Source organism: Mustela nivalis (genome assembly GCF_964662115.1).
Source record: "Mustela nivalis genome assembly, chromosome: 5".
Taxonomy (NCBI): domain Eukaryota; kingdom Metazoa; phylum Chordata; class Mammalia; order Carnivora; family Mustelidae; genus Mustela; species Mustela nivalis.
This window is the reverse complement of record NC_139024.1, coordinates 152445028-152472816: the sequence shown is the minus strand read 5'-3', so window position 1 is coordinate 152472816 and position 27789 is coordinate 152445028. Positions and strand designations below refer to the sequence as shown.

Genomic DNA, 27789 nt, shown 5'->3' with positions numbered 1-27789 from the left:
AATTCTAAAATTTATATGAAACTAGAAAAGACCCCAAATAGCCAGGAGCAATGTTGAAAAAGAAAACCAAACTTGGCGGCATCTCAATTCCAGAATTCAAGCTCTATTACAAAGCTGTAATCATCAAGACAATATGGTACTGGCACAAAAACAGACACATAGATCAATGGAACAGAATAGAGAGCCCAGAAATGGACCCTCAACTCTATGGTCAACTAATCTTCGACAAAGCAGGAAAGAATGTCCAGTGGAAAAAATAGTCTCGTCAACAAATGGTGTTGGGAAATTGGACAGCCACATGCAAAACAATGAAACTGGACCATTTCCTTATACCACACACAAAAATAGACTCAAAATGGATGAAAGACCTCAAAGTGAGACAGGAATCCATCAAAATCCTTGAGGAGAACACAAGCATCAACTTCTTCCTAGAAATATTGCCAAAGGCAAGGGTAGTAAGGGCAAAACTGAACTATTGAGGGGCGCCTGCGTGACTCAGTGGGTTAAAGCCTCTGCCTCGGCTCAGATCAGGATCCTAAGGTCCTCAATTGAGCCCTGCATCTGGCTCTCTACTCAGTGGGAGGTCTGCTTCCTTCTCTCTCTGCCTGCTGCTCTGCCTACTTGTGATGTTTGTCTGTCCAATAAATTAACAAAATCTTTAAAAAAAAAATGATCGGGACTTTATCAAGATCAAAAGCTTTTGCACAGCAAAGGAAAAAGTCAGCAAAACCAAAAGACGACCAACAGAATGGGAGAAGATATTTGCAAATAACATATCAGATAAAGGGCTAGTATCTAAAACCTATAAAGAATTTATCAAACTCAACACCCAAAGAACAAATAATCCAATCAAGAAATGGGCAGAAGACATGAACAGACATTTCTGCAAAGACATCTAAATGGCCAACAGACACATGAAAGTGTTCCACATCACTCAGCATCAGGGAAATACAAATCAGAACCACAAATGGGATACCACCTCACACCAATCAGAATGGCTAAAATTAACCAGCCAGGAAAAACAGATATCGGTGAGGATGTAAAGAAAGGGGAACCCTCCTGCACCGTTGGTGAGAATACAAGCTGGTGTAGCCACTCTGGAAAACAGCATGGAGGCTCCTCAAAAATCTGAAAAAAGAGCTACCCTAAGACCCAGCAATCACACTACTGGGTATTTACCCTAAAGATACAAATGTAGTGATCCAATGAGGCATGTGCACCCAAATGTTTATAGTAGTAATGTCCACAAAAGAACCTAGATGTCCATCAACAGATGAATGGGTAAAGAAGATGTGGGGTGTGTATGTATATGTGTGTGTTTGTGGCAAATTTTATATATATATATATATATATATATATATATATATATATATATATATATATGGAATACTACACAGCCATCAAAAAATCAAATCTTGCCATTTGCAACTATGTGGATGGAACTAGAGGGAATTACGCTAAGCAGAATAAGTCAATCAGAGAGAGACAATTATCATATGATCTCTCTGATAGGAATTTGAGTGGCAGAATGGGGGTGTGGGAATTAGGGAGGGAAAAAATGAAACAAGATGGGATCAGGAGGGAGACAAACCATAAGAGACTCTTAAGCTCAGGAAACAAACTGAGGGTTGCTGGGGGGTGGAGGGGTAGGGAAAGGGGGGCTGGGTGATGGACACTGGGGAGGGTATGTACAATGATGAGTGCTGCGAATTGTGTAAGACTGATGATTCACAGACCTGTACCCCTGAAGCAAATAATACATTATATGTTAATAATAAATAAATAAAAGGGCCTATTTCTAATTGGCTTTCTTGGTTTTTTTCCTAGCTTTACTGAGATATGACATACAATGTTATGTATTCTAAAGGTATACAACAGAATGAATTTATGTGTACACACACACACACACACACACACACACACGATTACCACAATAAGGTTAGTTAACACCTCATCATCCTTTTTTTGTGAGAATAATTCCGATCTACTCTTATCAAATTTCAAGTGTACAATAAACCATAGTCACCATGTTAGTCCATTTCTTTTACACACTCCAATAGATTATTTTTAAACATATTTATATAAAGCAAGGGAAATATTACTTCTAAATGGCCAAGAAATGCCACTACATTTTTAATCATTGCCACTCATCACATCAGATCTTAGTCCATTCTGTAGTAACCTAATTGTTTTAGCAACCCTAGACATCTCACTTCTTAGTAGCTAATGATTTCTCTTCTAATCCCAGTCTTAGGAGAGCAATTGTTCCATACGAGATAGCAGGTAACTTACTGCTTTGAACCCACTGTATCTTTTAGTTTCTCTAGTATGGGAAATTAAAAAAAGAAAAGCAGAAGACAAAAAACAAGTGGTTTGATCAAATTCAACTTCTTGGTTCTAGGGAGGGGGAAAAAAAAAAAGACGACTTAAAAAAACCCACATAGATTAAGAAACTGGTTGGATACCCAATCGCTCTTAGAAAACATTCTTTTGATGAGTTAAGTATAAATGAATCATAAACACATGGTCTAAGTTTCCCTCAAAGAGCATATAAGTTTAAAATGGAAGAAGCAATGCCTTTTGGAAAACTATATTATGGTTTCTACCACAACCCAAACATTTACATAATAGCTTGAGCTATTTCACAATCTGAAAGGACATCTGGATTCATAAAAGTCTATGAAGCTCTTTTTCTTTTTCAATAGTTAAGTGCTTCACATTCACTCAGAATAGTTCAAAAATCTCTCATTTTGTCATCAGAAGAAATTCTCAAAAGATCTTTGATAGAAATATATATTTGATATCTCTAGCACATAAATTACTAAACATTTTGAAAATATATTATGGGGAATGCCTGCGTATTTATTCTAAAAAGGTAATACACACACACATACACACACACACACACACACACATGTGAGCAACTACCAGAGACAAAGATCAGCCTTCAGAGGAAAGGACTAGACAGACATGTGCAACTCCAAAACACTGGACAGTGAAAAACAATCACACTGAGAAAAAATTAAGGGTAATTTGATAAAATACCAGATTTCAGAATTTGGGCCATCTTGTTTGAAGTCGGAACAAGTGTTAATGACTGTGTACACCAAGCTTAAGAAAAAAGTCAAGTTTCAGTGGACTTAGGTCACAAAATGCAAAAGATGGTCAAAAAATGATTAATTTGCCAGAAACAAATTTGCCTCGTTCTTTTGAAAACTCTAGTTATAATAGAAGTCCTCCTTTCCCTCAATGCTACAACTTCCTAGAGTTCTTAAAGAAAGATTTAGTAACCTTAAAAGGTTCATCTCCTTCTACTGAAATTCCCTCCTGGGGCCAACTTGGTGGGAGCGTTTGGAGCTTTGAGCTTCCAGCTTTTGAGGGGAGGACACTAAGAAGAGAAGATTCTGTCTGTCACCTGCTCGCACTCATTCAAACATTCTGGACCTATTCTCATACGGTGTTTGCTTTTGCTCATTCTACCCCTACATTTCTCCAAAACATGTTTTAGCCATTTGTGTATCTTGAAATGTGGAAACTACAGAAGCTGTAATTGTATTTATAGAGACCTATCGCTCTCCCCACCGACTGAAATTCCCAGAAGGCAGGAGACCATTTTCTCTGGTTTGTCCCACTGCCCATTCTCCTGTGGCCACGGTGGGAAGATAATAAAGGGATTTTGAAGGTAACCTCAAATCAGCAAGCCATAGTAACAGAATTAAATGTCTAATTGTGAACTGAGTCACATGGGAAAGGAGACAGATGCATTTGCCGCCCTACTTTCTATTTTCCTCGCTCTCCAACATCAGGCTGGAAATGGGCTTTCCCATCCTGTCTTCCTGTAAATCCCTGAACTTTACAGACAGATCCGTTCATGTATCCATGAGAGCTTAGGGTCTGGGCCTGCCACTCTGATTTTACTCTCATTTGTCAAGCAAGGCGCTTGAAATATCTATTTTAATGAATTCCTTGTCTCATGTTCACGGAGAAGCTTGAAGTTAATCCTACTGACAGTGCTATCTAGGAGGGTTTTATTCAAAAGATCTACATATTTGTCAAATTTAAGACAGTCCATTAGATCATTTTTACTACTTAAATGTTAGCCCGCAAACGAGAAGCAAGGCTCAGTTTTGTGTGGAAGAAAGTAGATTTAATTTCCTAATGAAAACCTATTTTCCCCCACAATCCGAATACTGCTGAATGTCAAACATGGTGGCATGGGGTTTAAAATGAAACTTCCTAACTCTGTTTAAAAAAAAAAAAAAAAAAAGCTGAATTTCAGAAGTCATAAATGGTGGTAAAAAAAAAAAAAGAAAGAAAGAAGAAAAAGGGGGAAGAATCAACAATTTGTAGAACTAGGCTATACCACTGGCATGTTCATGATGACAATTTAGCAACTGCCAGTGAAAACGGATCCCACAGTCTGTATACCAACATGAAGCTTTCACACGCAGATCTTTATTAGCTGACTGCAGACCTATTTCTGTGTCTGCCCAACTTGGCTAACATGAACCATAAACATCCTCTCCCAGAATATATACATGGAGAAATTAGCTGGCAAATAGTGGATGCCATTGTTTAAACAGTATTATTATTATTATACCGTGTACAGGTTAGCCTTTGACCCTAACCAATCTTACCATCTAATTGTAACGGCATATCTTAGGTGGGAAATTAATTTAAAATGTCAACAGGTTAATTAGTTAGGGAATTTTCCATGAGAGAACCTCAAGGAAAAAATAAAAAATATTAGTAAAATCAAAGAAATGATCATTTTTTTGGATGCCTTTTTTTTTTTTTTTTAGCTTTACTTTTTTAAAGTAATCTCCACACCCAGTATAGGGCTCAAACTCATAACCCTGAAATCAAGAGTTAGATGCTCTACCAAACCAGCCAGGTGCCCCAGAAATGATCATTTTGAGGCCAAAATTCTAATAAACTTATTGGCATCAATTAAACATTCCTTTTTTTCACTTTATTAACTATTAGAATTCAAATAAGCTTGCCAAGTTTACATCTGTAGGTATTAGTTCCAAGCAAAATATATCAGAGAAATACAAGTTAAAATAATACTTCAAAGAAAATAAAAGAGAAAGAGACAGCTGATTTATGTAGATAGGTAACAGCGTGTCTAATGGACATAGGTAACCTTATTTAATTATTATCAGAAGGACCCCTGCAAAAGTTTTCTGTTTTTCTTTTCTTAATCTGACTTTCATCCTCAAGGATTTTTTAAATGATAATTACAAGCTCTTTTACCTAACTAATTTGAATGGCTTCTTATCAGTACTTTGAGAAACTAGCTGTGGTCTTTAAATATTCAAATAGGGATAAAATTTTAAAAACCACATCCTATCCTTTTTTGTCACAATTTCTTCCTCCCGTATTCCTCGCCTTGGTCTGCTTGCTCTCCTCAGTCTTTTCTGCCCTTCCTGTCATCATTCCTGTCATCTCTTTTGTCCTTTATTTTGCAATCACCGTCTTCACAGAGACTTGTAAGTCACACCAAAGCTCTTTGGACGTGGGATTTGGGAAATCAAAGCCATGAAATTTCACCAATCAGTCAGGAACTTCATCTAGACACTACAAATAAAATAAATGCCTAAAACTTAACTTTGAACTCTGAGACCAGAAACTTTAACTTCAAAAGGAGTAGGATATACTGACAAGTAATTGAATCTGAAGACTTCTCTGACTAGCAGAACATTCTGGAGGCAGGATTTGGGGAAAGGAGAGTGGCCGTGCTGTGCCACTGAGAGACAAGTGTAGCTCATCATGAAAGTTACCAAAGTTCTTCCTCAATTTAGTTCTTGAGAAGTTTACACACACACACACACACACACACACACACACACGCATGCACGCACAAACATGGAGTCACACATTCAAAATTAAAACAACACATTAGAAATTTGGAATTAAATTCTCTCCACATTCTTATGCCTGCTTCTGACTTCCTGGATAAGCATCTGCTTAGCGATGGGGACCCAGCTGTCCTACCCCGCACAAACTAGATTCTAAGACAAAAAGCCTCTTGTAGGAGTTTCAATCCAGAATGTAATCCGCCCTGCTGATTTCTCCCAGGATATACTAATTTGATCCAGGCATCTGAGCTCTAAGCAAAGCCAGGTAGAAGGCTTTGAGAGATAGCAAATCTCTCCCACAATACATATGCCTTTATTTTTCTTGACATATTTTGGTTTATTGTCTAAGGCAATAAATTATTTCCCTTTTTTACATAACACACCTTCAATTATTTTGTCTCTTCCTTGGGGCACCAAAAGAAATGGATATTAAGAGAGTTTTGTTTTGTGTTAGTAAATTAAAAAAAAAAAAATCAGAAGTTCTACTCAACAGTAGGGGCCTATAATTGGAAATGTCACCATATGTTAGCACCCAAGCTACTTATGAACCTATCTGTTCAGTTAAAATGTCAGCTGTCTATTGGCTATGAAGATGCCATACAAAGAATCACGTCCATTTTTCTGTTTCTAACAGTCTCCCATGTGCATGGGAGAAATAAAACTTTCCAAGGAAACCCACTGTTCCATGTTCCCCAGTCACTCTAGCAATGAGGAGAATAAGGAACTTAACTTATCAAGTTACTGATATGTAACTCTGAAATTCTGTGGCATCAAGGTCCTTTTAATAGTTTTCAAAATAGGGGTGCCTGGGTGGCTCAGTCAGTTAAGTGTCTGCCTTCAGCTCGGATGGTGATCCCGGGGTCCTGGGATCGAGCCCCGCATCGGGCTCCCTGCTCAGCAAGGAGCCTGCTTCTCCCTCTCCCTCTGCCTGCTGCTCCCCTTGCTTGGACTCTCTTTCTGTCAAATAAGTAAAATATTTTTTAAAAAATAGTTCTCAAAATAAGATGGGTATCATTTCCTCCAGATATTTTTCTGAAGCTGGATTTTAGTTTCTCATGGCTTCTTGATGATGCTAAGATACTTTAAACCAGGTGGGATTCACCCAGTCTATTACAACAGAAAGTCCTTGGCATCAGCTTAAACCAGTCATTTAACCTATTATACCTACTAGCTTAAAACAAAAACAAACAACAACAAAAATCCCCCCAAACCCCAAAACTCACCCCAAAACCCTCCATCAACTGAAACAGAGTATTACTGTTTTGTTTTTTTTTTCCATTCTGATGGTGGTGGTTTAGTTGCCAGTCTCCAATAAAACACAATTACTCAAAATATAGAGTTTAGTAGTTGCTTTAGAGTAAAAATTAGAAGTGTACACGATCCTGTTTTACTTTTCAAGGGGAAGAACTAAAACTCTGTTCAAGTTAATGGTAATCCAATAAAAAAAAAGCGGTGGTAGAGTTGGGTATGATACAGAAACCATGACTGAGTGCCTCTCATGTGACCAAAATGAGCCGAGAAAGGGACACACGGTGATTTGGGGGTCAGCATAAACTCTGGACCTTTTATAAAAACTCGTGAAAGTAAGAATGTTAAAATATGTTAATCATTAATAAATAGTCATAGGTCACTAGGACTGAGTATTGTATACTTATTTTACATTATCATTCTGTTCAAGTAAATCTTAGTTTAGAAATAATCCTTTTCTTCTTTTAGTTATGTATAAGACATCTGCACATAATGAGCAAATCTGTCACATAATAATCTCAGATAATCACTTAGAACTCATGAGGCATATTTATATTAACTCCCAGTTCACAATAGTTGATGAACACTATTTATAAGCAAAAAAATAAGAAGGCATGTAAGATGATCCTCATGCCACAGTCCTGGGGTTGTGTCCGTAATAAACTATGAGACTCTGCATGTCCTGATTCTCTTACTTGGGTAGAGGCCAGGGTAAATCCAACAGTTAGATGTTGTGAGGAGATAAAAAGAAGAAAATTGCCTCCAGCCTCCAATATCATGAATAATATTTTACATTCTGCTGACAAAATAAGAGGGGAACCTAAGTCGGCAGCATATCTATATCTGTTCAGAAAATATCCCTCATAGGACTGTAGTTCCTATGTCAAGAGTATTGGAGAGGGCTAAGTGACTTATGATACATAAAGGCTTAGAAGAAAGCTTGGCTTCATATATAATGAGACCTCACAAAAAGTTACCCTTTTTATTATAATAACAAGGCAGAGCCTACACCATCATTTCATCTAAAGCAACTCATGTTTGCAGTAAAGGTCAGAATGGCACCATGGAAATAAGAACCTAGGAGAAATGTCAGGGAGTATTGTTGGACCATTTTTAATACACAGGTCTCCCTCAGGAGCCTAACTTAATAAATAAGGGTACAATAGTCCGGCTCTTAACTCTGTCAGAGTCTATCATAAGACATTACTTTCATATCACACATGAGAGTTCACCAGTGTATAAAGACTCCTGTCCCCAAAGAACAGCAGTCTGAGAGTGTAGTAAGAAAGAACGCATACCCTGTTGACCTTCTGCTATGAAACAATTCAGTGTGGGTCAGAAAGAAGGAATAGAATTTTCATGCAGACTTTATGAAGTGAACTTATCCTGAACCCATGGAAATTTCTGAATTTCATTTCCAGAACCACAGCATAACAACACCACTTTAAGAATTTTCATTAACCATTGAGCATGAATCCCTTTAAAGCAGTGATTGGCGTACTATTTATGACAATCAGCTGACATCAAAAAATGCCCTTCCCTGGAGCTGGTTGACCTTGATTTAAAAAGCAAAAACCAAAATGCTGCAGAGAAAGTCGCCAGAGCTCAGTTCAGCCATACAACTGCTTTGACTTTAAGTTCAGAGATTGTGGCCAAAGCAAAGACAGCGTTATGTTAGCACCTTTTAAAGAAGGGATTCCTGTTTGACTCTGGACCTAGGTTTTACTCCTGAGATGGTTCAAAACACCTTTGCTCACCATCATTTTCAACATAACAGATTACATTCTAAACCTTGAAAGTAAAACACAACAGCCCAGACATTCTGGTCCTCCCTTCCTTCTCACTGGGGAGATAAGACAGCGACCACATGACATGGTAGAAAAAAAAAGGAAATAGGCATAAAATAATATTTTATAACACCTAACATCTGCAGAAAGCATGAGAGACCCATACAAATATTACTATATAAAACTCTCTAGAACAATCTCTTCAAGGTAGACAGCGCCGACTTGGTCTTAGAAATCAGAAAACTGAGGCTCGATGAAATTAAGTAACTTGGATAATGTCACAGAGCTAGTTAGTGGCTGAAGTACAAGGTTGAGATGAGAAAAAAAAAAAAAAATGGAGCATCAACTCCAAATTCTTCCAACTAGGAACCATGTCTTGGGGAAGCCAAATCATCCTTCTCGGCCTGTTTCCTCACCTTTAAAGTGAGGAGGTTTGGCACAAAGACTTGGGGGTAGTCGCCATGACCAAGCCCATGTGTGATCCTCTCTCCTGAGTGTGGGGAGGACTGGAAACTTCTAATCCATAGAACATAGGCTGAGAAGATGTATGTGACTCTCTTACATAAGATTATAATGACCCAACTTGTGAAGAGACTCTCTGGTTTTGAAGTAGCAAGCTGAGATGTGACTGGCCTCATGGAGAAGGCCACACAAGAAGGGGCTGAGAGCAGTCTCTGGCCGCCAGCTAGCAAAAAGGCAAGACCCCTGGTAACATGTGAAGAACTGAAGGTTATCAATGATCACGTAAGCTCACAACGCGAGTCTTCCCTATACTATCTCCCATAACAAACTGTGGAGATACTGGGCAGATTTCAGGGTTGGTTGGCTAATACAGCTCAACATTATCGAAGACTTTATCTGCCCCAACTTTTTTTTTTTTTTAAGATTTTATTTATTTATTTGACAGAGAGAGAGAGATCACAAGTAGGCAGAGACGCAGGCAGAGAGAGAGAGGGGAAGCAGGCTCCCTGCTGAGCAGAGAGCCCAATATGGGACTCGATCCCAGGACCGTGAGATCATGACCTGTGCCAAAGGCACTGAGCCACCCAAGCACCCCTGTCCCAACTTTTTACCTTTAGTCAGCTCCCACAGTGCTTACAAATAACAGCAGAATTTCTAGGCTTCACATCCAAGCAAAAGATGGACCACTTCTTCCTTATATCCCTTTTAAGAGTAAAACTTTGCCAAAACTCACTCCCATGAAGAAACCCCTCACATCTTTGAGACCAGATCTGGGTTATATATCCAGCTTTAAACCAATTACTGTCAAGGGAACTGGGCAAGACAGCCATATCTGTTTATACCAATCAGGAATTACCCCTGGATTTGAGAAGAATAGGCCACGTTTCACTGAGTCATAAGGGGGGTGGTCTTGGACACCCTAACATCACTGGGAATTGCCAGTCAGAAGGAAGAAATAAAAAGTGGTTTAGAGGAGGCAGCAGTGGGGTGTGTTACAATAACAAAAGTCCCTCTGGGTTTGACATTTTATGATCCTCTGAATAATCCATGTGGAAAACTACTTGTTCAACTGGTGTTTTTCAAATACCTCTTGTGTAGGCACTGTAGTCTGCACTTGGTATACAGCAGTGACTGAGACAAAAATAGTCCCTTTCTCAGAGTATACCGTTCAGTGGGAAGATATAAGTAAAGAGGTAATTTCAGGGCAAGAGGGGTAAGTATGGACAGCTCTGAGAGTGTTTTCAGCTGTGGGCTGATTTCCCCAAGGAAGTATAAGTAAATATCCAGAGAACTCTTATTGGTGACTTCGGTGATATTGGAAGAAGAAGGTGTCATGTATGCCCATACCCTTTACATCTTCCAGGAAACACAATGCAAATGTAAACTACCCAGAATGTCTCCGTGTAACTGGTACCCTAGAAAGGTACCATCCATCATACAAGGCAATCTCATATGCGGCTATTGAAATTTAAGGATCAATTCGTTAAAATCAAAATTAAATAAAAACAAAGTTTTGGTCCTTAAGTTGCATTCTCCATATTTTATGTGCTCAGTACGCATACATGGGTGGTATGCGTACCATACGGCAGCACCGATCCAGAACATTCCCATCACCCCAGGAAGTTGTGGTGGACAGCATGGCCCTAGAGTTTCAAGAAAGCTCAGAAGAACTTCAACAACATTTACAAGCACAACATCTCATACACACTCCTACTCTAGCCATGGTTCTACTATGCTTTGGTTCATATTTTCCCGTCTGCCCTACAAAGAACTCTTAAACCCAATGAGGACTTCCATGACAGATTTTTGTCCTTCTTCCTGATGGCTCTAGTCACCAAGATGTTTTCTACCAGATTAAAAACAACAACAACAATACACACACACACACACACACACACACACACACACACACACCAGCAGAGTAAAATGGCTTTTCATGGGCACTCAAAGAACAAATAAGAGGGACTGTAGTGATAAGGTGAGAGAAGAACCCAGGGAATTGTGGGAAAGAGACCATCCTGAGTTCTTGGACAGGCTTCTCTTGCAGATACACACACACACACACACACACACACACACCAGCAGAGTAAAATGGCTTTTCATGGGCACTCAAAGAACAAATAAAAGGGACTGTAGTGATAAGGTGAGAGAAGAACCCAGGGAATTGTGGGAAAGAGACCATCCTGAGTTCTTGGACAGGCTTCTCTTGCAGATACACTTTTGGCCACTTCACTGGTGAGTTACACATGGGGGGCAGTTGGATGGTTAATGGTTGAGACCCTACTTTGGTGAAGAAAGGTCATCTACTGGCTTCTCTACTTGCTCTCCAGTAGTTGGAAGGAAGAACCTCACTTACAGATACCTGATGATGTTAACAGAAGTCATAGATCTTGGGGGGGAGGGGTGGTGCAATTGTTGCTTCTCATCTAAATTAGGCCATTTAAGTTAAGACACAGAGTAGAAGAGAGACATACTGATTTGAGGACTCAGGTGGTAGGGAATGAATGATTTCAAGGCTTGGTGATGTCTCCATTCACATTAATTCGGGTTTTCTAGGAGATACCATTGCACTTGCTTACATTTGGGAAACTGCAAAGAGATACCAGCACACTCTCTCATCACCCGCTTTGGTGACCCAAAAGGGATATGATGGAATTAAAGAATTCTACAACCTTATCATCATACCCCTTAGCTCCAAATTATGCTGCCAACTGAAATGAAGATGCAAATAAGAAAGATTAAAAAGTGACAATAGCTTCTGGTCAGAGAAGCCAGCAATCTTAACAACCCAAGGCCGATGACAAGTGTTAAAGGAAAGTCATAACATGCATGCAGGAAGCAGCCAGAGGATGAGGAAGCAGAGCGGTGCGAATGCATAGGACGCAGTGGACAGGCCCTGATGGAAGTTTCCAGTACACACCTGCAAAGGCTCTGGCCCGGGACAGTCAGCGAGGCAGGGAGAGTGTCTCAAAGACAAGGAGCGAGTGAGAGAGAGAGACAGACAAATGAGTAAGCAGACTGTGACCAGGCAGAGGGAATAAAGTGGACTGTCACCCACTTCACTCACCAAAACCTTAGGAATTCCTGTTGATAACCTAATGCATGGATTTGTCAAATACAGATACAGAAAGGAGAAAACCAAAACAAAGCGGAAACCCCTATTTATTTTTATTCATGTGACTTTACTTGCTGAGGACTTGAATTAACAGCAGGTGGAGAAAATGACCACTAGTAACCTTCTGGATCACGTTGGAATCCTGGATATTCCGGGGCGCCTGCAGCCCACAGAATCCAAGAAACCCCACGCAGGCTGCAGGGAGGTGAGCTCGGAGGTCAGGGAGTCCCCGGTTTATGAAGAGCTCTCCCCCCTGGCAGCCTCACCCCTCTCCCAGTGAACCTAGCCGACCCCTGTGTCCTATCTCGGACGATCTGTCTTTACTAGAATTCTGAAAAGCTGAACAATCCATTGAAACCGTAACAGCGACCAGCAGTGAGAGCCGCCAGGGCCCATGCTCAAAAGTGACACCCGTCCGAAGCTAGGAGGAGCTCGAGGGTGTGTTTGCTTTGGCTGGCATCCCGGCTACAGGCTGCCTGAGGTCGCACACTGCATTTCTGTCAACAGAAAGAAACTATTATAACAAAACCCATGTTGATCAGGAAGTGTGACCACAGCCAGGGACGCTGAGGAAGTGCTGTTTTTGTAACGCATTCCGAAAACGTGTCCTGAGCCCACCAGAGACAGTCGGAAAATCCCCATTCCATCCACGCACTCACCTGCAACCCCAGACAGGGCAGAGGGCAGGGCGGACCTGCTGGCGGGGACACGGCTCTCTCCTGGGGACACAGACATCCCCAAGGCTTCCTCGGAGTTTGGGTGTGGTCAGCACTCCCTTCTTGTCACTGTCTGAGTTGTCTCTCTCTTACGTTTTCAGTATTGTTTTGTTTTGTTTTGTTTTTTCTTGCTGACGTAGGTTTCCCCTTTTCAGTTCTGGCATCGGACCGGTCCCGGGCTTTGGGCTAGATGTGTGAGGACCCATGTGTTCATATGCTGATAAAGCTAATGTACACAAAGCTAAAGGAAACAAGCCTCCCTGGGCCCAGCCTACCTTCCTCCTGCTTCTGGGACATTCCCCGACATCAGAACTGCCAGGCCTGGAGCCGCTCCGCACCTGTGACCCTCTACCACCGCCCCCACCTCCTCTGCAGCTGCCCACACCACACTGCCCGAAGGGGAAGTCTGTGAGCAGGACCGAAAGCATAGGACTGTCCTTGCCCTTGGGGTCACCCTGACATAAAGCATCCCATCCACACAGGGTCACAGGCTGAGCAGAGTCACTGAAGAACTTAAACCAGCATCATTTCAGGGGCTTTCCATGTGTACCCTACCTCCATCCTTAAACAACACAAGGCTGTGGATTATTTCTTCTCTTGCGGATGCGGACCCCGAGGCTCGCAGACTCTACCTGACTTACCCCTGCTTACACAGCCAATATTTGACAGAGGTAGGATCTGGGTTTTTGGGTCACATTCTGGCAGTGTTGACACTCCTGTTCTTTAAAGCAGAGCTTCTCATGCTTTCTTGTACATAGGAATCATAAGGGTCCTTTTTTCTTTAAAAATTTATTTATTGGTGGAGGGAGGGGGGCATGAAGAAGGAGAGAAGAAACTCCCAAGCAGACTTCCCACCAAGCATGGAGCCCAATGCAGGTCTGGATCCCAGGACCCCAAGATCATGATGCGAGCCAAAATCAAGAGTCAGACCTTCAAGTGATTGAGCCACCCAGGCACAACTTGCTGAAGGGTCTTTTTCAAATGCAGACTCAGAGAATTGGGAACAAGAATTTTCATTTATAATCTTCTTCTACGTGGTGTCTGGGTGTTCTTTGGATCCTTGGATACCAAAGCTTTAAAGAAACTACAAATTCAACAGAAGGCTGAGTACCCAGAGGGTAAGAAATGCCCACCAATTATTTGAGAACATTCAAATCAAAGATCTATATGAAGGGACCACTTTTAACCCTCCAGGAAAAGATGGTCTCTTGCAGGGGTCCCAGCACAACCTGCTTTCTGGTCATTCTGATATCAAAACTAGGTCCTAAGATAAGAACTGGCACAGAAACCTAATAGTAAAGAGTCTAATTTCATGTTGCTCTAATGTGAATGCTACCACCCAGAAAGGATCCAAAAGAAAATGTACTAATCATTGAAATAACATGGATTGTTGTATTAGCAAGGTCAGTAGACAGTAACCTACAAGAAAAAAACACAACCATTGTCCAATGATTTGTCTGAAAAGAAGCAGTAATTCCCATCTCTAATCGGAGACACATTCCCATCTCTAACACTGAAGTATAACATCTAGAAGCAAGAGTTTTTGAGCCAGATTCCCCTGGACTGGATCTTGAGCTCAACCATTAATTAACTGGTCAACTTAGAAGAAATTAAGTTTTGATGCTTTGGTTTCCTCACCCACAAATGGGAAGAACAACACTATTTTCCTCAAGAGCTATTACTAGAACCCCCAAGATGACATATTTAAACCATCTAAGACATACAGGTATTTTAAGCTATTTCAACAGATGTCAGATGGGTCAAAGCATCAAATGTCCAAGTGGGAAAAAAATTAATTACACTCACTTCATATTAACAGGAAGTTTCGACACATGCTATTGCTATTATCACTGTGTGTACCTCATTCACCTTCCAGAGAGTGAATTCCTTACCCTGGTCTAAGAATGTGAGAATCCCAACGGCCAGCTTTGGTGGGGAATGCTGCTTTCCCTCTTCCTGAGAACACAGGACATTCACAAAGACCAAGAATTTCTCTTCTGCTTCAAGCAATATGGAAACAAAGCAGCGTCCTTCCTGTAGGAAAAAGACCACCTCTATAACTATAGTAAAAACAGCAGCGTTGGTAAGCCACCAACAGTGCATGTACAGAAACATGGCCTAAAATTTTTTAGGTAGCACAAACCATGTCATCTCAACTCTGTCTTCTCCTGTTCTCCTAAGGGCCCTTGCGCACTTCCGCATTTGGCATAGAGTTAGGCCCTCTTCAGAAGAATGCTATAAAGATAATTATGTGCATGTAGTAAATGTTTAGAACCAAGGAAAGCCTTGAAAATATGAGTGTTTATCTTCTTCACTGGAATCTAAAATACCAAAGAGATGCAAAAATGTATTCATTTATCCAATTATTTTCCCCAAGGAAAGACACACGAAGGAAATGTAGATCGTGTCCACAGAAAAATGTTCACTATGAGGGAATCGCTAAGCTCAAAAAAAGGGGGGGCAGACAAAAGCAGTTTATTGTTATACTGTCCAGCATTACTCTATGAGATTACCACTGTGAGGAAAGATGTTGTCATACTCAGATAGCCAAGGGAGCCGAATTCAAGTATCGTTGGGAGCTTTTCATTCTTTCCCCCTTAAACACAGTCCTGTCAGTCTTAGAGCATCAAAGGATGTACAAAATGTCATTACCAAGCCTTGTGATAAGGAGTGAACCAAACCACTAGGCAGAGGCAAATGTTTAAATGCTAGCCAGTCTTCAAACTCTTCCCCTAAAACATTTCTTCTGCAGGCCCATCTTAGTCTACAATAAGAAAATGCTGCCATTTCAATGTCCTACCTTCAGCTAGAATCTTCTATCCGGCTTCATGTTGGCATGGCAACGGATTTATCACAGGGGGATGACAGGTATAACAATTCAATTGACTGAAATTCTTATACAGGTGCCTCTACTAGGAGCTTCATTGAATTTGTCTAGAGCCTGTGCTAGGCTCTCCCAATCCTGGATTGAGCAGAGGACGGGTCTAAGTGGGTAAGAGGGGGAGCGATGCTTTTTCCATCCCCATTTGATCTACGGTCTTGCCATTCAAGCTGCCAACTGGCACAGGTCTGATGGCTGTCCCTAGCCAGCGTGGTGGTAGAAGCGGACACGTGTGCCAAGGCATTTCATTGTAACTAGGTCACAGTCGGGTCTGCTCACAACTAGCATTAGCTAAACAGGAATCACTGCACCCGTCATGAAAGAGCTCCCATTTATAAGAATTTAATCTTTCAGAAGCATTTGTTTCCTGCATTCATAATTAGTTTCTTCCAGTTCTGAAGGCAAAGAGGAAGTAGAAAGAGAAAAGTCCGATGAGTCCACTGGAGGGAAGCACAGCAAATATCCCCCTTTTTGCTCCGTACTCATCAGAGCTTCTTGGGTTTTCAGTTTCAAGCTCAATTTAACTGAGCCTTTTGGGCTCTGAGTTTCATTTACTCCAAGCCAAACAAAACTTCCTTGTTGTGGGGAAAAGAAAGAAAAGAAAGAAAGAAAAGGAAGATGCAAAAGAAAATGAAAAAGAAAAAAAAAAAATCCCAGAGTGAAGGAAAAAAGGCCACACCAAGATTTCTGAACATGAAGAAGGCTCTAGAAGACAATGTCTTTCTGAGACATGAATCTAAACCATCCTAGATTGGGTAAAAGGAAAATGAATTTCTAAAGCCTTTTGGCTTCACTACCTTGTACCAAAGCGAAAGTAAGATCCCCTCCACATTATGGTCCCTAACTCTTCTCCATCCTTGCTTTCTCATTCTCTTCCGGTTACTAATCTCGGAACATCTGCTAGCGCCTAAACACTGCCAGTCTCAGGCATAATGTACTAATCCCCCCATACATTATCTGGGAGCAGGCCCATTTACCAAATGCAACGCTCCAAGAATTACCAAGGTAACGCACGGAAGAGGAATGAGTAGAATGAGGGTATAATCAAACCATAAGGGCTCCGAAAGGTTTAGTTCAGGAGACTAAAATCCAAAGGTAGGGGACTAGAGGCCAAGAAGCAAACACAATGGGCCCATTTCTATGCTCTGTTTACACAAAGCTCCCATTGACTCTCCTGAAGGGCTCCGAAGAGAGCCCCAAGGTGTAATGTGTTTGCTGGTATGGTCGGTATGCACTGACCACCTTTTCCTAAGCACACAGTCAAACACATTCAAGTGTTTGTGACACGGTCCTCTCCAGTAGGTGACCTGAATTTTAGGCGAACAAGGAATCTAAAAGCATTTTGAGAATAAAGAGCAAACCATAATTGTGAGTGGGTTTGCTCTTTCACGGGAGGCAAAGTATCGTAAAGGCTCTGGGTGAGCATCTTACATTTCTCCAAAAGACTTTTCTCGTTCAGCCATGTTCCCTCCCGGGTATGTCCCCTGCCCCATTCAACACAAACAATGGGACAGCTGGGTAAGAGGCAAAGAATTTTCTTGAGTTCAAAGGGTACACACCACGTGTCTGGATCAAACAGTCCTACGGCTTGGGCAACAGTCCATAGCTTGCCAGGTTTAATTGGCTAATAGGGACTCTATTGTTTCCAGCTATCAATGCACTATACAAAGTACACAATGCTCCCTTCAGGTACAAGATGAAGAGTCCACCAGAGTAAAAAGTAACCTGGAAGCTTAAAATGAGTTTCAAGAAAGAGAAAAACCAACTTTACTGTGAAGGACAGAGGAAGAAAAAAATTTAAAAAGCAAGACTGGATGGCAAATCCACAAACATAATTAAATTTAGGAAAGTCAAATGAAGAAAGGTATGAACAAAATACCAGAAGAAAAGTAATGTTTTGAAGCCTAAGGAAAATTCTAAAAGAAGGTTCTGCTTTTCACAGGGTTTTTGTGGATTAATTTTGTTATGTTTAGCTCTGGCAAAATCTATGGAAAGCGTGTACCTGAAGCCTGTCCAATGCAAAGCATAGGGACAGGAGAGATCTCTTTTCATTGAAGCGCACCATTACTCTTCTGTTGTTGACACATTAAACAGAGACATACTCTCGCATTTTCTTCAGTTGTCAGAACCATGTAATAAGATATGATCTATTTTGTGTTTTTCTTTTTAATAGAAAATACTCAGCAAAGGCTTAAAATTTACAAGGTGATTACGTAAATCAAGAAAAGAAGAAACTTACCAGAGGGAAGAGGCAACAATGAAGGATTACAGCTTTTAAACTACACACTTTCTGAGTTTATAACCAACTGGAACAGCTACGAAAAGATTTTAAAACATCTCCAATCTTAAGGCGAAAAACCGTATCAACAACTAACCTCGAGAGTGTAGATTTACTGCACGGTTTTCATGGAATGAGGCTTCCAGACCACTCAAGTTCCATTTTAGCCCATTCTAGAACACTCATGACTTCCTGCGTGATTTGGAAGTTGGTGATTCTTAAAGTGTGCACCCAGGAAAAGCAGCATTAGCATCACCTGGGAACTTCTAACAAATGCAAATTATCACACACTTCCCTCCTCTCTCCCCACCGAATGACAGACTCTAGAGTCCTAGGCCCACCGGCCTGTCGCAGTCTGTGGTGACCAAAACTTTAGGCCATTCTGAGGTACACTCAAATTTGAGAGCCACTGATTCAAGCAGGAACCGTGGAAACTCCACAAGCCAAGAAACATGAACAAAGCAAAAGGGCGAACAGAATCCCAAGAGTTAGGAAAGATGGGAACAAAAAATTAAATTGTTAAGAAAACTGTGGAAGATAGAGAACAGAAAGAGATTTATATTTTACGAGAAAAAAAAAAGAGAGAGAGAGAGAGAACACCAAGTCCCTGTCTTCATTTCTATGACCTCATTTACCTTAGATTACTGAATCAGTTTTGAAGATATGAAGTTGGGTTATTTTTTTCCTCTGTTAACACAATCTGAATAACATTAAGATCCCAAATTACTATGCCCAGAAATTTAGTTTTAAGTCAATTGCTGTGAATAAGAGCACATCTGTTATTTGATTCTATCTATGAACCAGATTGTTTAAAATAATATACATGTCCTGCATTCTTAGAAAAAAAATATATACATCTATATTTTAAGGAATTTTCAGACTGGTAAAAGGGATTAAGAATAGAATAGAGAGGGGCCCCTGGGTGGCTCAGGAGGTTAAGCCTCTGCCGTCAGCTCAGGTCATGATCTCAGGGTCCTGGGATTGAGCCCCCAATCAGGCTCTCTGCTTAGTGGGGAGCCTGCTTCCTGCCCCCACCCCGCTGCCTGCCTCTCTGCCTATTTGTGATCTCTGTGAAATAAATAAATAAAATTAAAAAAAAAAAAAGAATAGAATAGAGAGCTCTGGGCTTTCTCTACCATGATGTAGCTTTAGACGTGTTAGAAAGCTTTCCTCCAGGCTTAGTGTTTGAGGAGAACAATCTTACTTAGTAAGAGCAGAGGCGAGTCACCCCAAATTTCACCTGAGAATCCAGCATTCAACAACTATGTTCTCGGACCAGGGAGGCCTCATTCACCCACAGACCCGGCACCCCAGATAACCCGCTCTGCCCCACGGCCACTGCATTCAGCTCCCCGATTCCCCTGTTCCCTAGCAATCCTCTCGTTAGTCACACAACAGATACTTCACACAGTGCTTCTCTGCTTAATTCAATTATCCTATGGATTGCTAAGAATACGCATACAAAGAGGTGGCAGGCAAGGCCCAAATACCGTCCACTGATAAAGCTCGAGATTCATATTGTCCACTTCCCCATCTTCATCTCACTAGGGAGGACAACATTTTGTGGCACAGTTCCGATCCCGCCTTTGGGGGCCACCAGGCACAAATTTTAAAAGCTACGTGGGCTGAATCAGAGAGAGACAGGAACCATATGATACAGTACAATATAGAAGGTCTTCGGGTTTCTACTTGGCTATCATTACCTCTGAAAAGCTTTCCCTCATCCCACAAATCTGCTATTGACAGTCTTCCTACACTGTGGCCCCATGATGGATATCATATTGGACTAACCCTATGGTCACCTCAACGTCACCACAAGCCATTTCAACACCAGATTGTGCTTACAATACTGCAGTTACCAGTAGCCCAATCACCAGACCTTTGCTCATATTAATTAAGTAAATAAATGCATGACTATAAAAATGCATAGTATGCTGAACTCAGAAAACATTTTTTTAATTACACTTATTGAGACAATTTAACCTGATAGCAAACGTCTAAACATTTTCCTAAGTGAGTGTATCATTTGACATTATGATCGATGTATGATCGATTATTATGATCGATTGTATGGCAATGTACGATATGGCCGGTTGCTCCCCATCAGCAGAAGCACATAGTATTTTCAATCCTTTTCATCTCAGTAGTCCCAGAGTGTGTGTAGAGGTATCTCAAGGTCCTGACTGATCATGCAAAGCATCTTGTGTTTACTGACCATTCACACATCTTCTTTGTTGAAGTATTTAATTCTTTGTTGTTTTCTAGTTGGTGGTTGGATTTTTAGTTATTGAATTCTAAGTACTCTTTCTATACTCTGGATTCAAGCCCTTTGTCAGATGAATGTTTTGCAAATATTTTCTCCCATTGCGTGGCTGGCATTTTCATCTCCTTAAGTTTTGCTCGCAGAAGTACACCATTAATTTTCTTTTTTTCTGTTCTTTTGGTTTAATTGAGCTTATTATTATTATTATTATTACATTCTATCTACTCTATTAACTTATTAAATCTATTGCTTTAATTATGAGTGATTGCTTAATATTTATAATGTACATCTTTATCATAATCTATCTTAATTTTCTTCAAGATATATTTATTTATTTTACACAAGAGAGAGAAAGAATGCAGGGGGAGGGGCAGAGAGAGTCTTAAACTCCCATCATGAGGCTCAATCTCACAACCCCGAGACATGACCTAAACCTGAACCAAGAGTCAGATGTTTAACTAACTGTACCACCCAGACACCCCTATCATAATCTATCTTAAAACATTTCATCACTGGGGCACCTGAATGGCTCAGTGGGTTAAGCCTCTGCCTTTGGCTCAGGTCATGATCCCAGGGTCCTGGGACTGAGTTGGGCTCTCTGCTCAGCGAGGAGCTTGCTTCCCTCTCACTCTCTACCTGCCTCTCTACAAACTTGTGATCTCCATCTGTCAAACAAATAAACTCTTTATTAAAAAGAAAATTTCATCACTAGCACACAACTTTAAAACCTTATAACAATATAGTCTATTTCAGCCCCCTGCCATTCTTTAAGTTGTAGATGCTATAATAGACTTGATCCCTTTTGATCTAGACAGCATTCTTATTTATTTATTTACGCTTTTTGTGGGTTTTTTTGTTTTTTTTTTTTTAAGATTTTATTTATTTATTTGACAGAGAGAAATCACAAGTAGGCAGAGAGGCAGGCAGAGAGAGAGAGTGGGGGAAGCAGGCTCCCTGCTGAGCAGAGAGCCCTATGCGGGACTCGATCCCAGGACCCTGAGATCATGACCTGAGCTGAAGGCAGCGGCTTAACCCACTGAGCCACCCAGGCGCCCCTACGCTTTTTGGTTTTTTAAAGATTGATTTATTTTAGAGAGAAAGAAGGCAAGCAAGTGGGGGGAGGGGCAGAGGAAGAGAGAATCCTGAAACAGACTCCCCACTGAGGGTAGAGCCCGACATAGGGCTCAATCCCAGGACTCGGAGATCATGACCTAAACTGAAATCAAGAGGCGGCCACAAAACTGACTGAGCCACCCAGGTACCTGTCTGGACAGTAGTTTTGAAAGAAATTTATAAATGAGGAAAATGTCTTTCATACCTACGCACATATTTACCATTCTTGATTTTATTTCTGTAGATACGAATTTTTATTTAATGTCAAGTTCTTTATCTAATGTCAATGAAAAGAAATTCCTCCAGCATTTTTGGTAATGCTGGTCTGAAAAAAAATAATCATTTCTAGATATTTACATTGGGTATAATTAGACATTTTTAATATGTATTTTTTTTTCTTTTTGCACCCTAAAATGGTCATTTTATTTTCTTTTGGGCTTACATTTTCTGATAGACATCTGCTGTGATTTTTTTTCTCTCTCTCCCTACATAATGTGACATTCTTGACTGCTTTTAGTATTTTATATTTATCACTAATTTTCTGCAAATTTATGATGATGTGCATTTGCAACTTTAAACTATTTAATCTGATTTAGGTGCACTGAATTTCTGAAATATGTGGCTTTATCGCTTTCATAAGATTTGGAAAAAAATTATTTCTTCATATATTATTTGACTCTCCAGTTTGGCCTCCAATTAAACACATGTTAGGGGCACCCGGGTGGCTCAGTGGGTTAAGCCGCTGCCTTCGGCTCAGGTCATGATCCCAGGGTCCTGGGATCGAGCCCCGCATCGGGCTCTCTGCTCAGCGGGAGCCTGCTTCCTCCTCTCTCTCTGCCTGCCTCTCTGCCTGCTTGTCATCTCTCTCTGTCAAATAAATAAATAAAAAATCTTTAAAAAAAAAAAAAACACATGTTATATCATTGTATATTATCTAACAGGTTAATCTACCATGCTTTATTTGGGATTTTTCCTATTACAATATATTTAATTTCATTGCTTTTTGTTCTGCATGTCCAAACTGTTGTAATTCCCATTCAGTGTAGTTTTAACTTTGGATATTCTATTTTTCATCTCTATAAGTTATATTTGCATTTTTTTGTATCTTCCATTTCTCTCATCGTGTCTATGATTTCCTTTCATCTTGGGCATATGAAGCATATTCTCTGTTGATAATTCTTCATTTTTATCATTACCAGATCTGTTTTTATTGACTTATTCTTTCATGGTTATAATTGGCTGTATTTTTTGTTTCTTCAAATGTCTAGTTATTTTTTAATTGGAGGATGTCCATTTAGATGTTTCTGTTTTTTCGCAATGGATTTTGTTGTATTTCTTTAAAGAGTGCTGCAATTTTTTCAGCAGGTAATTAAATTAGTCATGGGCTGGTTTGATCCACTTGTTACATGATTGTAAGCTTTTTTAGGGCATACCTGGGGTAGTTTTATTTTAGCTCCAGGTTAGCACCATTTCCAAGTTATACCCTTCTAAGATATTTCCTGAATGCTCCAGATCTCTTCATCCTGACTTGAGTTTGAAACATACAAAAAAATTTCCCAGGTCTGTGTAACCTCTGGAAATTTTTGTCTTTCAGTCCCAAGTAATAGTTGTTTCCTTGGAAGCTGTTCTCCTCTGGCATGGTATGGTTTCACCCTCTGCATTTGCAAAATATATTCAACCAGTTTCAGAGGGAACCTTATGCACATTTCAGGACCTCTTTCTCTGTGTAGCTCCCCACTCCCGATACCATGCTTTGCAAATTCTAGACTCCTTGACCTTCTCAACTCTAGCCTCTATCTCCTCAACTCTGCAAGATTATTAGATTCTGTTTAGGTCCCCCCTCCCCAACCTCATGCTGCAGTCTAGGAATTTTCTCACTTCATTCACACTCAGAAGTTTTAGATACAGAAATATTGATATCTACTGACAAAAAAGAAATTATAATAGATAGTATACATTAAGCGTGATATGGTATCAAAGGAGTTTTTTGGGGGGGAAAGGGGGTTCTAGGGGAGTGAAGGGGGGACAGGGATTTCTGTAAGAATTTTGCCACAACACTGGAAATGCTCTGATGATTTTCTGAAATTTGGTTTCTTAGTTTTTTGATAAATTAGATTCACAGATATTTTTATCTTATTTCAGTCACTGGATTAGGAAATAAAAATAAAACATTAATAAGGCACTTTTCCTGAAGTATATGGAATAGTATTAACCTTTGTCCACTGATGGAGAGACCAGCACAGAGAGTTAAAAGGACTTGTCAAAAGTCACACAGACAATAAATTGTAGGAGTCAGGAACAATCTCAGCCATTAGTTTTTATCTAAGGGCTTGAAATACTGGCTATAATCCACACATGAAAATTTTCTCTGAAAGTGTCATTTTGTTGGAAAACTTCTTTTTCATGGAAAAAAAAAAAACAGGTTCTTTATATCTTCTTCTACAGTTCTCTTGTCTAAAGTTCAACCTTCTGAATATGATATTTACATAGAGTTTTAAATTACCAGTATACCCATTACTATAATCATGATCGTAAAGTTAAAAAAAAAAAAAAATTTACCCAAGTCTTCTCAAGTCTCACAGGCCTGTGAGAAAATGAAATGTTACCTCTAATATCTGAATTTCACAATTTCCTCTGAGACCTGAATATCATCGGATCTCAGACCACCGGTGAGGTATCTCCAAATATTGCGAGAATCGAGAATCCATAAAGGCACCTCCATGTGAGTATCAGAGTCAAGATTGCCTCTAGACACAGAACACGAAACACATACCACCCTGTTCTTCAGTTTCCGGTCATTCCTATCATTTAGAGTAAAAGATTAGCACGATCCTCTCTCCAAGCTTCCATCAAGCCCCCACACACGTACACACACTCCTCATTGCGTATCAACTCACGAAAACAACCCCCAAGAAGGGAGAGGTCTTTGCACTCACTGAAATTGACCGCTCTGCTACAAATACTTCAAATCAATGGCTTCAAGCCTATCACTTTCACCCAGTCTAATCCTGTTAGTGACAGAGTTTCACTATGGAATCAATTCTCAAGTAGGCAAGCATATTTTTTTGAAACCCAACACCCAATTCAAACCTCCTTCCCAGAGACTCTGCCACACCATTTCTCCTACTTCACTCCCCGAGCCCAATGTCAAGAACCACCGCTTTCACCGAACGCCAAGGCTGGGGGCTACACCCAAAACCCTGTTTATGGCAGGGGAAAGCAATTAGAAACTCCCACTGATTTATTATATCCCATATAGTCTTCCTCATGAAGAATATAAACAAAGTACATAAGGGTTCCAGGGCACTGTCCAACGGAAAAAGAACAATTCAGTCCAAACTTTGGCTTCGATGTTCAAAAAACGGAACAAAGCCCACGTTCTGACACAGATGTCCTTTGGTTTCCTGTGGCTCCGGCTCAGGAGGGAAACACACTTAGATTTATAGCATAGCCCTTTGGCGAGATTACCCGGCCAAATGCCACAGAGAGCCAGAATCCAGCATGAACGGAAGGGACCGGGCGGAGGAGGCCGTCAGGCCTAGTCAAGGCTTCATGGTTCTGGAGAGATTAGATCGGCTTAATGATTTTTTTAAACAGTCAAATGATGGATTATTTTATGATGAAGTAACATAGACAATACAACTTACTAAATGAGTAAAAGAAGTTTTGTTCTGGAAACACAAGAACTTTCTTTTTGGTGAGGGATGACTTAACCTAGAAATCTCTGGCTCTTCATAATTACTAGCAACTTTAAAAAATCAGTACTACATTTTAATCATTAAAAAAGTTTGCTTAATATCCATCTGTTACAAACGTGTTTAAATTTTTCTTGTGTATGAATTTCACCCATCACATATTTTTAGAGAGACTTAATCAATGTTTGCAAACGCTGATGCCTTAATCAACTTAAAATCTCAGAATGGCACTTGATTACTCTTTAAAAATAAGCCATATACTGATCTCTAATTTTCCAATGTGCAGATAGGTAGGTATATTTTATGAATTACTAATATCCTGCCTTAAGTTGCAATACAGATTCATGAAAAAATATAGTAATGGCATTCTTAAATAAGTACATTTTTAATCCATACCCTTAAATATAATTTTACTGGAACTCCAGTCATCAGGTTAACTCTACCTGCCCATTGTAACATTTGATTCTCCCAGTTAGGGTATTTATGCAAAAAAAAAAAGACAGTACCTAACACTCCTGGTGTCCACTTCCATTCAGGAAACCAGATAGGGTCTCACTAGGACATGTGAGCTTGAAACGTGTCAAAAAACAATGCTTTCTTATATTGTGCATAACAATCTTAGTTGACTTAGGAGAAAAACTGCAGAGCTGGTCACCACTAATTGAGGGAGTTATCTTCTCCTAGGCTTCAGGCGATTTAAAGAAAATCTGCCCTTTCTTGTAATTATTCATGTCTTAGAACTCAGTGTGCCTCCTCCGTTCGGAAAAGGTGGCTGCGCAAAGCGAGGTTTCAGAGAAGAATGCTCAGCATTTCAAGTGATCCAGAGAGTAAACAGACTCAGGAAGGGCAAATACACAGAATCTTGAGGAAACACAAGAAAACTAACCTTCTCATCAAACTCTTTCCCTCCTTTCTTTGACCAGGTAAACTCAAGGAAAGGAAACGCCTCAGAAGAAATCCAAAATGAAAAATGACCCTCAGTCCCCGTGGCCCGCCGGTGCCCGATTACCCACCCATCCTGTCTCCACATCAAAGAGCAAAGGGTAAGAGAGATCAGGGGAGAAGGACAAGAAAGAAAGGAAAAGAGAGATTACAGACTGGCCGTTTGAGATCTGGTTACCAGCCTGGAAAAACAAGAACAGATGTATTTGCATGATTATAAAATAAAATGCCTTTCAAATAACTTAATCTCCGGGAACATTATAGTATATACATTTGTTTTTTAATTCCCCAGGGATAGGCAACAGACCGTGGGATCCTTTGTTTACCCACGGGGATGAGGACTGCAGATCCTTCCATCCGGCTCCAAATGCGCGCTCTCCAGTAACCCGTGTGGGAATCGAGGGATTACAGTATTATCCCGCTGTTGTTTTCTGCACTACATCCACTTCAATCTTCAGGAAAATTAGAACAGAAACAGGCCCGGGAGATTATGAACAGGCTGCTGCCCCTGATGTCTGCCCTTGTCCTGATGTATACACCCAGGAGGCAGGATTGTTTCTTCAGCTTCTATCAAAAACCCTCTGTGAATGTGGAAAATAATAACAATAATAATAATAATAATGAGTGGAGGTGAAATCACCCAGGAGGCAATGACTCTTTCCTCTCCCGGAGGAACAGATCTTGGCCAAGCAGACGTAAAAATACACAGTCTCCGCCGTAGTTGGAGAGTGGAAAGCCAACAGGCAGAGCGCACGGGCTTTGGAAATGCCCATGGGGAATGGGGAGCGATCAAGAATATGAACCCGGCAGCTCAGACTGAATCCAAATTTCGGGAGGAAGGCAGGAACGGAGTGCTCTGCTCCCCCATGCTGGGCTTCCCTAGGACGGACGCGGACTTTCTTTTCCATCTGGCACAGGAAGAGCCTGGACCTACCCCAGCTAGATCCTTCCAAGAGCACTCCAAGTGTTGTGTCCGCAGGGCCCACTTTGCTCTGAACTGCGTGACCCGAGGCCAGCTGTCAAAGGCTGAGCTTCATCGGGTAGCACGAGGCCGTCAAGGTCAGATATAAAAGCAAGCTGGCCGGGCTCCTAGGGTTACAATAACGTCAGGCAAGTTCGGCTCACTTTTTCCACCCCTAAGCCAGGGACCGGCCTGTCATGGTGATACGGTAATATTAATAACTACAGGGACAACCAACACCTTTCAGGGAAGGGTTTCAAAACGCTTTCCAAGGAAAGGCCGGTTATTAATTCCCCACATGACAGATAAGAAAACTCAAGCAGAGAGCAGGAAAATGATTAGAGCCAGAGCGCCCATGTGAGCTGAAGGCAAGCACCGCAGCCCTCCGTCCCCAGATCAGGTTCTGGTCCTCAGGGGTATTATCTGAGTGCTCGGGGGCCCACTTTGCAAATATACTGACTGCTCTG

The 27789-nt window shown here is 40.7% G+C and overlaps 1 protein-coding gene across 2 annotated transcripts in view; it reads left to right on the top strand.

Annotated features, from left to right (window-relative positions):
- Positions 1-27260, top strand: part of LOC309865113 (uncharacterized protein) — a 112588-nt gene extending 85328 nt beyond the window's left edge. The window contains exons 6-7 of one of the 2 annotated variants that reach the window (XR_014311960.1): positions 26343-26462; positions 26654-27260. The gene's annotated coding sequence lies outside the window, so the exon portion shown is untranslated. The other variant, XR_014311961.1, reaches the window with a different exon arrangement.
- The last annotated feature ends 529 nt before the right edge of the window (positions 27261-27789 follow it).